The sequence below is a fragment of the Periophthalmus magnuspinnatus genome, chromosome 24, assembly GCF_009829125.3.
Source record: "Periophthalmus magnuspinnatus isolate fPerMag1 chromosome 24, fPerMag1.2.pri, whole genome shotgun sequence".
NCBI classification, from domain to species: domain Eukaryota; kingdom Metazoa; phylum Chordata; class Actinopteri; order Gobiiformes; family Gobiidae; genus Periophthalmus; species Periophthalmus magnuspinnatus.
Genome location: NC_047149.1, coordinates 24,153,068 through 24,167,740, shown reverse-complemented (window position 1 = coordinate 24,167,740; position 14,673 = coordinate 24,153,068). Strand labels below are relative to the sequence as shown.

The following is a 14,673-nucleotide window of genomic DNA, read 5'->3' as shown; positions in this document are numbered from 1 at the left end:
TGTAAAAAATATGGCTGTGTTAACTGTGCATCTCCTGATAAAATGTCATTTTAAGACCATCATACCTTTAATTTACCCTGTCGTGGGCCACATAAAATGATATGGAGGGCCACATTTGGGCCGTGGGCCTTGAGTTTGACACATGTGCCCTATGCCCGGTTCAGATATTGTATAAAATAAGTTTGTACATGGTCTGGATCTAATTATAAAGCGTTTTATTCAGTCAGAGAATCAGGAAGTACAGTATTAGCTTGCTAGTTGTTGTTGGCGTTACCGTGACAACCTCGGAAAGTCTAGAAAAGCCTGTGTGAACTCATTGGGGTGAATCGTTGGGATGATCGGCATAAGGCAAGTGAGGAATAAGTTTAGACTGTAAACTGTTTAAAATGAATTAGTTCTGTTTTTCAATTTTATTTTATTTATTTTTAAGATGGTAAAAAAATGGGAACAGCGCCTTTTATGTGACATTTGTGTTAGTTTGAACTAGACATGGACGATATTGAAATTTTGTGTGACAATTATGGCCAAATTAATTGTGAATAACTATTATAGACAGACAACAGACCCACTACTTCAAGTTTGTGTTTATGTATTTTGTGTACTGCATAAAACACTTCGGACAGTATTTTTCTGTGTGAAATACGACGTGGGTCTCATTATTTATATCGTCATTGTTACCCCAGACTATGTAACAGCGCCCCCTGCCTGTCAGATCATCTCAGGCTTTAAGACTAGACTGAAAACCCACATCTTCTCCCTGGTATTTAACACAAGCTACACAGGATAAATCTCGATGTTTTATTGATCTGTTCCTATTAGGCCTGGGACGATACTGAAATTTTGTGTTTTTGCGATCATCACGGCCAAAACAATCGCAATTAACGATAAATATCACGATGATGATTAAAGTTTCTGAAAGTTTTAAAATGTTATGGATATGAAAAATGATAATTATTCCTAAAAATAAAACATAATATGAATAAACTCCATGTCTAAACAACTTTTATAAAATTATACTTATCGATGAAAACGAGCGGAGAATTTTGCGTATGAGCAGGGCCGTCAACAGAAATTTGGGGGCCCGGGCCAAGAAGCCTCGCATGGGCCCCCCGTAATACAAATTAATAGGAAGCAAACAGTCACATCACCCCGGTTCTGTGCTCCCTCCACTGGCTCCCTGTACGTTTCAGGATTGATTTTAAACTTTTAATGTTTGTTTTTAAAGCTCCGCGTGGTCTTGCACCTTCACATCTTTGCGGTCGGCCAGTCCACACCTGCTGGACGTCCCCCGAACCAAAAGGAAACGGTGGGGTGACCGTTCATTTTCTGTGGCTGGTCCCAAACTTTGGAACTCTTTGACCCTAGAGTTAGGCTCAGTCACTACTTTGTCTCTGTTTTAAAGCTAAAGACTCATTTGTTCATGTTTGCCTTCAGCTAATGACTGTTTTTATTGTTTGTTGTTTTGTATATAGAATTTTTATTGTTGTTTTTACATTTTACACTGTACATTTTACATTTTAATGCACTTGAAAAGCACTTTGGTTCCATTTTTGCTGTTGTAAAGTGCCATACAAATAAAGTCTGATTATATAAAATGTCCGACGAATGATTATTGTCGACCCTTTTTATCACGATAAACGATATTATTGCTTATCGTCCCGTCCCTAGTTTGATGTCCATACCTAAAACTGCACAAACTGTATATGTTTACGTGCGCGGCGTCTGGCTCTTGGGTCGCGTACGCACAGATGTGAAGAGGCAGCAGCTTCCGTATCTGCGCAATCATCACAATGGAAATCCGTCTTCGGAAGCAGCCACAACGAAACGCGCTCCTCGTTCCATTTTTCACTTTAAAAGGAAAATCCAGTCAAAATAATGTTCGACAGACTATTAGGCCCGGCTGATGTATTCTCCCCACAAGCTCCAGTCAGCGACGCCTGATGAACGAGCGCGCAACGTTTTACTTTTAGCGCTTTCGGACTTACGCTGATCTGCGCTTTTACGCCTCTGAGCGATGGGTACTGCAGAACGGAGACAGAAGTACTCGAGTGGAAGTATGTTTAGGAAGTAGTGCTGAGGTTGAGGGAGAAGTAAAAAGTGTTTGTCAGATAAGTTTTTACTGTCTAATGGAAGTAAAGTGACGCTGATGTGGACTTTTACGGCGCTAAGTGCTGTGAGTACTGCAGAAGAAAGACCAAAGTACTCTAAAAGTGTGTTTAGTAGTTACTTTACTTCTCCCTAACTTCAGTACTACCTAACACACTTCTACTTGAGTACTCTTGTCTCTCTGTGTAAAAGACATCTGTGTCACTTTTCTTAGTATTTGTCAAATAACTTTTACTTCTCCCTAACCTCAGTATTGGGGAGTAAAAGTAGTAGTACTGATGTTAGGGAGATGTAAAAAGTATTTGTCAAGTAACTTTTACCGTCTTATACAAGTAAAGTGACGCTGATGTGTACTTTTACGCCTCTGAGTGCTATGAGTACTGCAGAAGAAAGACCAAAGTACTCTGGAAGTATGTTTAGTAGTTCCCTAACTTCAGTACTACTAAATATACTTCCACTTGAGTACTCTTGTCTCTCCTCTGCAGTACTCATAGTGCTCAGAGGTGTAAAAGACATTGGTGTCACTTTGCTTAGTATTTGTCAAATAACTTTTACTTCTCCCTAACCTCAGTATTGGGGAGTAAAAGTAGCAGTACTCAGGTTAGGGAGATGTAAAAAGTTTTTGTCAAGTAACTTTTACCGCCTTATACAAGTAAAGTGACGCTGATGTGTACTTTTATGCCTCCGAGTGCTAGGGGTACTGCAGAGGAGAGACAAAAGTACTCAAGTGGAAGTAAGTATGTTAGTACCTTTAACTTCTTTCTAACCTCAGTACCACTGAACGTACTTCCACTTGAGTACTTTTGTCTCTCCTCTGCAGTACCCCTAGCACTCAGAGGCATAAAAGTACACATCAGCGTCACTTAAGTTTTATTACATCATACAAGTAATCTGACAAATACTTTTTACTCCTCCCTAATCTCAGTACTACTAAATATTCTTCCACTTGAGTACTCTTGTCTCTCCTCTGCAGTACTCATAGTGCTCAGAGGTGTAAAAGAACACATCAGCGTCACTTTACTTAGTATTTGTCAAATAACGTTTACTACCTAATACTTTTACTTTTCCCTAACCTCAGTATTGCGTTGTAAAAATAGTAGTACTCAGGTTACAGAGAAGTAAAAAGTATTTGTCAGATAAATCTTACTACCTAATGGAAGTAAAGTGACGCTGATGTGTAGTTTTAAGGCTCTGAGCGATGGGTACTGCAGAGGAGAGACTGAAGTACTCAAATGGAAGTACTGCAGAGGAGAGACTGAAGTACTCAAATGGAAGTATGTTTTGCAGTACTCAAGTATATTAGGTAGTAAAAGTTATTTGACAAATACCTTTTGCTTCTCCCTAACCTAAGTAAAGTGACACTAGTCTGTGTTTTTATGGCTCTGTGTGGTGAGTACTTTTGTCTCTCCTCTGCAGTACTCAAGTGGAAGTATGTTTTCGTAGTACTCGGGTCAGGGAGATGTGTACTGTATATACATAATACACCTGCTCGTCTCCATGGAGAGATGAGTTTAACATCATATTGTGGAACATTCCAGGCAAACTAATAACAAACCATGAAGACAAACAGACAAACAGGTGGCTGACGTTGTGCCAGAAAAGTTCCGCAGTGCCCCTTTAAAACGTATCGACGCTCCCTCTTCTGTTCTCGGTGTTTGTGTCTAATTCAGGCGTCTGTGGTCAGTCTCAGTCAGTGCCTTGGTGCGGTCACAAACAGGGCTGTTGTACGTGTCACAAAGCAGCCTTTTGAAGTGCCCTCGCCCCATCTGCCCCTTCACCCCTTCACCCCTCTGCCCCTCGGCCCATTGCCCCATCTGCCCCCTCACCCCTTCACCCCTCTGCCCCTCGGCCCATTGCCCCATCGGCCCCTCTCCTAAAACACGCATGTACTTTTACTCACTTCTGCTTTTCCTTCACCCTGTACAAAAGTGAGGAGGAGTCAAAAAATTGTGTTCAAACAAGATGATTACTTAAAAAAAACAAAAAGATAAAAAAAAAAAAAATAATAATAGAAATATGATACAAAAAACCCAATAAAAACTATTAATAATAATATATAAAACTAATACAAAATAAACAAAAGTAGTAACAATAATAGTAATAGTGCTGCTAATAATAATAATGATAATAATGATGATAAATACAATGTAAAAAATTATAAAAGTAGTTGTAATAATAAATAATACATAAAAATAATACAAAATAAACAAAAGTAGTAACAATAATAGTAATAGTACTGCTAATAATAATAATGATGATGATAAATACAATGTAAAAAAAAAAGATAAGTAGTCGTAATGATAATAATAAATAATAATACATAAAAATAATAACAAATACAGGTAAAATATAACATTTAATCATAACAATAATAATAATACATTTTTTTCATAAGAGCCTTTCAAAACGAGGTGTCCCTGGGCAAACCCTCATCTGTGTGTTAATGTAAATGTAGCTGATGTTAAAACCCTGCTCTAGTAGTGATGAATTCTCCACTGACCCACAGGTTGGCGGTGCGATTCCAGCTCCCACAGATGAATGGTGTCGTCGTGTCCTTGGGCAAGACACTTAACCCGCCTCCCTCCAGTGTCTGTGTGCACTGGTGTGTGAATGTGTGTGTGGTTTCTTGACGTAAAGTGCTTTGAGTGACTTGGAGGAAAAGCAGTATATAAAAATGTGACTATTGATGAAGACCGTAGATTATAAGGCATTAAAAAATAAAATTGTCAGCTATAGATTAGAGCAGGGGCGTCAAACTCAATTTCACCGCGGGCCACATCAGCAAAATGGTTCTAAAATTTGCAAAGATATATATAAAAAAATGTCTATGCAACTGCGTAACTCCTGATAAACTGACATACATTTAAATTTACCTTGTTGCGGGCCACATAAAATGACATGGCGGGCCGCATTTGGCTACCGGGCCTTGCGTTTGACACATGTGCGTTAGAGGTAAAAAAAACAAAAAAGTTGAAAGCCAAGTTGTTAGCCAAGCTTTTCTGATGGGCTTGAGTCTCCATATAGATCTTGGAATGTTCCACTATACTGCATTAAACTTATCTGGAGACAAGCCATCATGGGGCCAAGTTAAAAAGTCAGATCTGTGGAGACGCGAGCTTGCCTAAAGTAAATACGAACGCTTTCCAAAGGTGTTTTTCAGCCATTAAAAACACCCGTAAAGACAAATACAAGCTGGATAACGCCATACCGCGGAACATTCCAAGCCAAGCGATAACATCTCCCCGGAGACAAACAAGTAGCCTGTACACCGCCTTTTTAAATGTTACACAGTGCAGCTTTAGTGTGGGATTATCCTATTTGACCTCTGCTGTTTTCTCTGGAACGCTGGTCATTTTTCGATAACGTTTCCCATCGGGTCTTTTAGCGAAATCATCTTTTCTTCGCGCAAACTAACAAATCTCGTGACGCACATTTTAAAATAATCTTTGGCTGTTTTTCCTGCCGAACAGATGGTAAAAGGGAGAGTTTTGGGACCAGATTCATCGCAAATTAATTTCAGTTTTTAAAAGCCTTATTCATGAAGTCTTATTGTTTTCTGCAGGTGAAGACGGCAACACTCCAAAGATCTCATTTGCCTGTGATGAGCAGCTCCCTCCAGCAGAGACCAAAGGTACGGAGAGATATTAAAATTCATTATCTTATGTTGCAATAATAATTTTATCATGGCGCGCACAAGGCCGAGTGTGGATTATGTGGCTGTGTCTTGTCCTGGTTTCTCGCTACAGCGGTTTGACTTGACAGTTGGCGTTTGGGTTGTTTACGTTGGATTTTTCTGCCCTAAAATTATAAAATTGGACATGGATAACTTAAATTATTGTTATATTGTGTTGTTTTCTTTTTGAATACCTTTTAAAACACTACAAAATACAACTTCATTTACATTTAAAATCAAGACGATTCACATTTAAACATTAGCATCTTGTTTACAACCATTTTTGATCGACTTTAGAACATGTTACTGATATTTTTGTGGAAGTATTATAGTTTATTCATACATTTTATATAATAATCGAACAAAATTACCATAATAAAATACTTTCCATCGCTGTCAAATGATCAGTTCAGTCATTTAGCAAGAAGCAGGGCCGTTTACAGAAATTTGGGGGCCCGGGGGCAAGAAGTCTCACATGGCCCCCCCGCTATTATAAATGAATTGGAAAGAGGGATCAATTCGGGGGGCCCTTAGACGCTGGGGCCCGTGACATCAGACCCATTTTAAGCCCCTTTGGTCAACTCCCCTGGCTTTTGTAGTATTTTATAACGGATGGGGGGGACCAGTTTTTCCCTATTAATTACATCGTGTTTGTTATGAAATATCCAAAAAGTTAATTCACAAATGTTGAACCTGATTATTTTTATCAATGACTCAGACATTTAGCATCTTGTTTACAACCATTTTTGACCGACTTTAGAACAAGTTACTAATGTTGTTGTGGAAATAGTATAGTTTACGTTAATAACTTTGTGAATTTACGTTGTATTTGTCATGAAATATCCACAAATGTTGAACATGATTTTATTTTTATTAATGACTCAGACATTAGCATCTTGTTTACAACCATTTTTGACCGATTTTAGAACATGTTACTGAAGTTTTTGTGGAAGTATTATAGTTTATTCATACATTTCATATAATAATTAAACAAAATTACCATCATAAAATACTTTCCATCTCTGTCAAAATGATCAGTTCAGTCATTTAGCTAGTGACAGGGCCGTCGACAGAAATTTGGGGGCCCCTGGGCAAGAAGCCTCACATGGGCCCCCTGCCAATATAAATGAATAGGAAGAGGAACCAAATCGGCGATACCAAACCTACAAATGACAGAATAATAAACAGATTGTGTTTATCTAAATTAAATATTTATTCTTATACATGTCTGGTAACTCGTATAAACAAATTTAATCGAGATGAAAACACAATATTTTCCAACTAATTGCTCCAGTGTGTTAATGTTCTGTTTACACACAGATGTACACGGCTGAAACCGGCTCCAGTAAATTGTGCGTCGTGAAATAATTATGGACAGGTTTTCATGATAAAGGCGGCGTTTCAATGAGACAAGAGGATTATAAATACTGTGGGATTTTTAATGACAAATAATCCTCTTAATAATCGTTTTTTTCTCTGTATTAATGTGCCTCCGTTCACCATTTGGCATATTTAGCTTTAACTGGATTATTAAAAAAAAAAAAAAAAAAAAGAGGAAAAATCCAAGCCATGTTGATTTTATTTTTTTATTTTTAACTAATCAAAAAAAAAAAGAAAAGAAAATCCTTAGTAATTTTTAAATTGTTAAAAAAAGAGGAAAAAAAATCCAAGCCACATTAGATTTTTTTTTCAACACCCCCCCCAAAATTTTTTTTATAAATAAATACTGTAAATATAAATAAAATATAAAATTCTTAATCTTACAATTGTAAAAATAATAATAATAATAAATAAATAAATAAAATAATAATCATAAAACAAACGACATAAGAATTTTTGTCAACTAAAAATAAAACCAAAAAAAGTAGTAGACAACACATTTTTATTAATTGTTTAAATTAAGGACAATAAAATAAAACATAAAACACAGTAATAATAAACAAACAATAGACACAAATACCTAAAACATAAAACAACAAAAGTCACAACCCCTTAACCCTTTAACCCAAAAGACAGAATAAAAAGACACTATACAAAACTGATAGTAAAATAAACAAAATAGTTGTTAATTGCAGCATAAAAATGTAATAAAACTCCATGTATGATGATGTAACCCCCCTCCTCACCTTTGACCTTGACCGCTTCAAACCTTTCACATTAAAAAGGAATCCCATTGTTTTCCATGATAAATTCTGGAAAAGTTTCGCCTTAAATTTGACATTAAGTAGCGTTGATTTATGTAAAATGCTCATTTGCACCAACAGCTCAACACAGGATACATTTATGTTGAATTTAGACAGTTTTAATTAAAAAAAAAAATCCTTTAAAACCTGATTTATTTCATGACTCAAGACGTTTGTGTCAATCCTTTTTTGGTTTGCAATTAATGGTGAAAATTTGGTTTGTTCCATTTTTTGGGGGAAAAAAAACGAAACAAAATACAATAAACTTCATTCACGCACTGCCCCCTTTTGTCTGGGAGGTTTTAAAACAGCTTTTTAATCCGAACTTGAACACATTTCCTTTCAAAATCGCCAGCTCTATTCAAAATAATACAACCCAAATGACAATGGCGGCGCCCACGGCCACTTCCGCAATAAGACGAATAAAAAAAGACATTTATTTTATCATTATTCCATTGAACATTTTACCATGACGACGACAAAACCCGACTATAACCTCCCGCCGTTTCTACCATTATGATGATCCCATTTAGCCGCGTTATATATCGCTCCGTAGGCATCATTTATTCATGAAAAGCAGAATCGTACGCGTCGTAGCGACCTGCGTAACCCGTTTTAGCCGCGGTTTCCTTATCTCGGCTGAAGCAGGTGAAGCGTGGAGCGTGCGGGAGGTGAGAGAGCGCTGTCCTGGTTTAGCGGGGGGTTGATCGCGCGGAATCATTTGAAATACAGCGGCGTTAATTCTGCTTGACTTGTCCGCCGTGTCCGCACAACGCGCTGTCCGGTCTGGTTTGGTTTCTGTGCGGTCGGTATAAGGAGAGAGTTTGTAATGTAAAGAGAACGGGGAGCGGGGTGAGCCGTTAAAGGCGGTTATTGCGCTCGGGTGGAAGTATTTTTGACTGTTTTAATTTTATTGCTGGTTGTAATTCTCTAAGTGTGCGGATAAAAGCGGACGCGTTGGCTCGGGAAATACGGCCTAGTGACTTTTTTTTTTTTTTTTTTTAAGCAGTTTGTTTTTGTATTATCACTTCCTGGGGGCAGTTATTTCATTATGTTTTTTGTTACTTCAGTGTTTCGTTTCTTCACCGTTTACGTGTTTTTTTAAAAGCTACTATACGTAACATTTGGATTTTAAACTGCCTTAACTTTTCTTTCTGTACCTCCAGATGTGATGTAAACATGTTCAAATCAAATATGGCTTTTACTGATAATTTTAATTAACATTTTACTTCTGTTATACTGAAAATGAGGGGTGTCCAATCTACGGCCCACGGGCAAAATGCGGCCCTCAGACCAATTTCTAGTGGTCCTCAGACCTTCAGGTGAACTGGCCCAATTGATCATAATCACTGCTTTTTACGGCAAATTTCAGTAATTCTACCAATATAACCTAAATAAATCACATTGTGTCGTTATACAGACCTGATATTAATATTTCAAGCCTCCGTGTCAAATATTTTTCAAGATACGGCCCTCGGTGAAAAAAGTTTGCGCGCCCCTGCTGTAAATAATTTGCTGTTTTGGTTCTCAAGACGATCGTCCAATCACAAAACAGAATGTGTAGGGACGGGACGGTAAACAATATCGTTTATCGTGATTTAAAAGGGTTGACAATAATCATTCGTGGGACGTTTTATTTAATCGTAACAAAAATAATCGTCATTGTATCACCGGAACGTGCGGAAAAAAACGACTTATCCACAGGGGAGTCGACAGGGGGGACAAACACGTCTGTTGTCCCGGGGTTTAGGGGGCCCAGAATTGGACTCTCTTCTTATTAATTTGTATTAGAGGGGGGCCCCATGTCAGATTTCTTGCCCATGGGCCCCCAAATTTCAGTTGACGGCCCTGTTCATCCAGAATATTCAGTTCGATCGTAGTTTTTTTTCACTGACGACAAAGTACAAGACTATAACAGTTAATAAGAGTAAAATTATAATTATTCATATGGATTCAGATGGAATTTGACAAAACAAAATGATAAAACTGAAAATAAAAGGTAAAAAATATATTAAAATACGTTAATATATGACATAATTCAGAGTTTTATAATAATCGTAATAACTTTTATAGAGAATTAGAGGTGTTAATGCGGATTGTGTTGTCTCAAGTGCATTGCTCAAAGGCACAACTGCTGTATGTGTGCCTGGAGGCGACGGTGGCTCAGTTGGTAGAGCGTTTGTCCACCGATCAGAAGGTTGTCAGTTTGAAAATCCCGCTCCCAACCGTAGTCGTTTCATCCATTCCGTCCGGTCGAGTTTCACTGCAGGTGCGATTCCCCCTGAAGTGTCTTGCCAAAGGGACACGGTAACGCTGTTTGTTTAGGCAGAACTGAAACTGTTGACTTTGTGGTTGGCGGGCGAATGCTGGACCGGTTATTTTTACGCCTCATAAAGTATAAGACACATGATCGTGCGCCCCACAAATGTAGAGAGTGCGTCACCGCTAATAAAGTCGTCTTAATGAGGTCACCAGAGTAAAGATTAGAACGGTACATCAGACCTGAGAGTGTGTGTGTGTGTGTGGGAGTGTGTGTGAGAGAGGGAGAGGGTGTGTGTGGGTGTGAGAGTGTGGGTGTGTGTGTGAGGAGGGACAGGGGGAGGGGCGAGTGTGTGACTGCCCGTCCTGGGTCACTGCTCTCCTCATATCCTCCGATCATTATCTCTTTCTCTCTGTCTTTGTCTTCTCTCCCTCTCCATCTTCTCTTGCTCTTGTTCTCCCCGTCTGTTTCTTCTCTTTCTTTTATATCTCTCCCTCTGTCTTCTCTCCCTCTGTCTTCTCCTGTCTCTCTTTGCTTTTCTGTCTGTCTTCTCTCCCTCTTATCCCTCTCTGTTTCTTCTCTTTCTCTTTCCTCTGTTTCTTTTGTCTTTGTCTCTGTGTCTTCTCTCAGTTTCACCTCTTTTTGTCCGTCTTCTCTCCCTCTCTTTCCGTCTTCTTTCTTCTCTCTCTGTCTCTCTCTTCTCTCCCTCTATCTTCTCTCGCTCTCTCCCTTTCCTCTCTCTTTTCTCTTTCTCTCTGTGTCTTCTCTCCATCTCCTCTTTCTTCTCTTTTCTCTTTGTCTCTCTGAATCTGTCTTCTCTCCTTTATCATTTCCTCTTTTCTTTGTCTGTCTTCTCTCCCTCTCCGTCTTTCCGTCTTCTTTGTTTCTTTCTTCTCTCTCTCTCTGTGTCTTTCTCTCCCTCTTTATCTTCTCTCACTCTCTCCCTCTCCCTTTCCTCTTTTCTTTCTCTGTGTCTTCTCTCCGTCTCCTCTTTCTTCTCTTTGTGAGTGTCTCTTTTCTCTTTGTCTCTCTGCATCCGTATTCTCTCCTTGATCATTTCTTTTTTCTTCTCTGTCTTCTCTCCCTCTTTATCTTCTCTTACTATCTCTCTTTCCTCTCCTCCTTTGTCTCTCAAAACAAAACGTACATGTGAAAAGCAGAAATACAGAAATATGTCGTCGTTGTGCGTCTCAGTTTAAACGTCTTCGTTTAAATATCGTGGTTGTGCGTCTCATGTTTAAATGTCGTCGTTGTGCGTCTCATGTTTAAATATCGTGGTTGTGCGTCTGTTTAAATGTCGTTGTTGTGCGTCTCATGTTTAAATATCGTCATTGTGCGTCGCAGTTTAAATATCGTGGTTGTGCGTCTCATGTTTAAATATCGTCATTGTGCGTCGCAGTTTAAATATCGTGGTTGTGCGTCTCAGTTTAAATGTCGTTGTGCGTTGCAGTTACACATGTTGTACCTGTGATCACACGTCCTGCTGCGTCCCACCTCTGTCACACACAAACATCATGTACCCACACGTTTACGGACGAGGACTTTTAACGCGCCGCTGAATCTTGAGACGATAAATAGACGGTTTGTAAAAGTAAGATGCCCCCAGCCCCTAGCCCCGCCCCCAGCCCCTCCCCCCTGCACTCTGTCGTCTACAGAGCGATTCAGACATGCAGTTTACTACTTTTACTCACTTTTATTACTTTTTCCCCCTTTAATATCACCATAATTTTATTTATATTCACACATTTGTTCATTTTCAATCATTTTTCCGGACGTCACTAAACATGTGGACATCCCGACACAGACTTTGCCTCCAGTGTGTTTGACGGGGCAGTACGGTTCATTTCACGAGGCAGAGGGAGGGTTATTTGTGCAGTGGGTTATTTGCTCGGAGAGGGGTCTGACTCTGGAGGGTCCCGGCTCCCACGGTGGGTCTGGGGGCCGGGACGGTGCGGCTCCGGGGATGTGATTTTAACTTTTCTACGGAGATATATTTGCGTGTTTGGGCAAAATATGAACAGTGTGAGGGTAAAATGTAATTGACCTGAATGGGGCCAAACTGACTGAAATATCGGGATTGTGCAATAAATAAAATGTGCAATATTTTGGATGGTGTGCAAGTTTTTTTCTTTATTTTATTTTTTGCCGCTTTGTGACCCCAGCCTTTGGAACAACGGAAATTAGCCTTTGCCTATAATCTGGTGTTTATATTCATGTTGTACCGTGTCTGTTTATTAGCATGCAATGTCCCAAATAAATAAATAAAATGAACAAAATAAATAAAATAAATAAAATGAATAAAATAAATAAAATAAAAATAAAACAAATAAAATAAACAAAAACAAAATAAATAAAATGAATAAAATAAATACAATAAAAAATAAAACAAATAAAATAAACAAAATAAAGTACAATAAATCCAATAAATAAAATAAAAAATAAAACAAATAAAATAAATACAACAAAAAATAAATACATAAAAAATAAATGAATTAAAAAATAAATAATAAAAAGAAATTAGACAAGAGAACACAGGGTCAGACAAAAACAAGACAGCAAAAAGTCGATATAAACATAAAAAAAAAAATTCTCACCAAATGCTGACTTGATCTTGGGTTAAACCTGAAGAAGTTTAATGTTTACGCTAGCATTAGCTTTAGCCTCGTCCTGTTTGGTCATTCCCCAAAGTTCATGATCATAGGTGAGGGTAGGAACGTGAAGCTAAACGAGGACTTGAACAGGACTTAACTAGTACAAACCTGTGGTAAACACATTATACTGTGTTGTGGTTGTTGCGTAGGGCCAATTTTGACTATTGTAGTAAATTAAAATGATATAATTTTAGGAACATAAAGCTCTCTTATCGAGTTTAAGTGTATTATTTATGCAGCTGGTGGTGTGTTCTGGAGATTTAAGGTCGATAACTGACACGCTACAAATATCTGCCCAATACACTGGTCAAAAAAGCTCCTAAAAGGTTGATTTTTGCCTCGTTTTTTAACATTTTGGGTTGATTCTTTCTCATATTTTGCGTGTCCAGTCCAGTGTTCCTCCTCCTCTTCCTCGGTGTTGTGTTGTTGTGTTGTTGTTGTGCCTGAGGTAAGCTCCATGCCGATTCCTTTGAGTACACAGCCCTGTTTTCTCCTGCGTGGGCTTGTCATCTGTCATTACATGTACTGGCCTTGAGAATGATTCCGGCCGACAGCTCAGGCTTACCATCAGGGGGCGCTCTACGTAAACACACCGCGGGGCGAAACGAGAGAGATGATGACCACTACTTCAGACGGGACGCTGCAGATAGTCCTGTGTGTGTTGTGTGTGTGTGGGGGGGGGGGGGACATTTTGAATTGGGTTAATTTAGAGCGACTGAACTGGAATGGAGGGAATTCTGCAAGATTCTGTGTGAAAAAATAAATTATTATTATTAAAAAGTGTTAAACTGAGAAAAATGTACAACACAATATATATCGGCCACGCCAAAATCTGTGCGGTGTCCATGGTGATGCAGTTGCGGAGTCAAAAGGCAAAGTTCTCGATTTACCGGTCAATCTACGTTCCTACTCTGACATATGGTCTCTGGTTCAGTCCTGGTTTAGTCCTGGTCCTGGTCTTCTCCCCTCTCCTTCTCTGTCCAATTCTCTGTTCCCTCTGCTCCTCTCTCTCTCTCTCTCTCTCTCTCTCTCTCTCTCTCTCTCTCTCTCTCTCTCCCCTCTGCTCCTCCTTCTCTCTCCAGCTGTTTCTCTGCTTCTCCTCCTCTCCCCTGTCCAGCTCTCTGCTCCCTCTCTTCTTCCTTCTCCTCTCTTCTCCACTGCTTCTCTCCAGCTTTCTACTTCCTCAGCTCCTCTCTTGCTGTACTCCACTCCTCCTCTGTCCAGCTCTCTGCTCCCTCTCTTCTTCCTCCTCTCTCCTCTGCTCCTCCTCCTCTCTCCATCTCTTTGTTTCTCTCTCCTCTGCTCCTCCTCTCTCCTCCACTCCTTCTCTCCAGCTTTCTGCTCCTCTTTCTCTCTCTGTCCAGCTCTCTGCTCCCTCTCTTCTTCCTCCTCCTCCTTTCTCTCGCCCCCTCTCTCTCCTCCACTCCTCCTCCTGTCCTCCATCTCTCTGTTCCCCCTGCTCCTCTCTGTTTCTCTCTCCTCTGTTCCTCCTCCTTCTGTCCAGCTCTCTCCTCTCTCGCTCTCTCCCCTGCACTCCTCTGTCTAGCTCTCTGCTCCCTCTCTTCTTCCTCCTCCTCCTCTTTCTCTCGCCTTCTCTCTCTCCCCTCCACTCCTCCTGTCCTCCATCTCTCTGTTCCCCCTGCTCCTCTCTGTTTCTCTCTCCTCTGTTCCTCCTCTTCTGTCCGGCCCTCTCCTCTGCCCCTCTCCCTCTCTCTCTCTCTCCTCCACTCCTCCTATCTCCATCTCTCTCTTCCCCCTGCTCCTCTCTGTTCCTCTCTCCTCTGCTCCTCCCTCTCTCTC

The 14,673-nt window shown here is 39.7% G+C and overlaps 1 long non-coding RNA gene across 1 annotated transcript in view; it reads left to right on the top strand.

Annotated features, from left to right (window-relative positions):
- The window catches only part of LOC129457394 (uncharacterized), a 114,521-nt gene that overhangs the window by 27,431 nt on the left and 72,417 nt on the right, over positions 1-14,673 (top strand). The window contains exon 2 of the long non-coding RNA XR_008649230.1: positions 5,669-5,737. This is a non-coding gene — a long non-coding RNA (uncharacterized LOC129457394). The remainder of the gene's footprint in view (positions 1-5,668; positions 5,738-14,673) is intronic.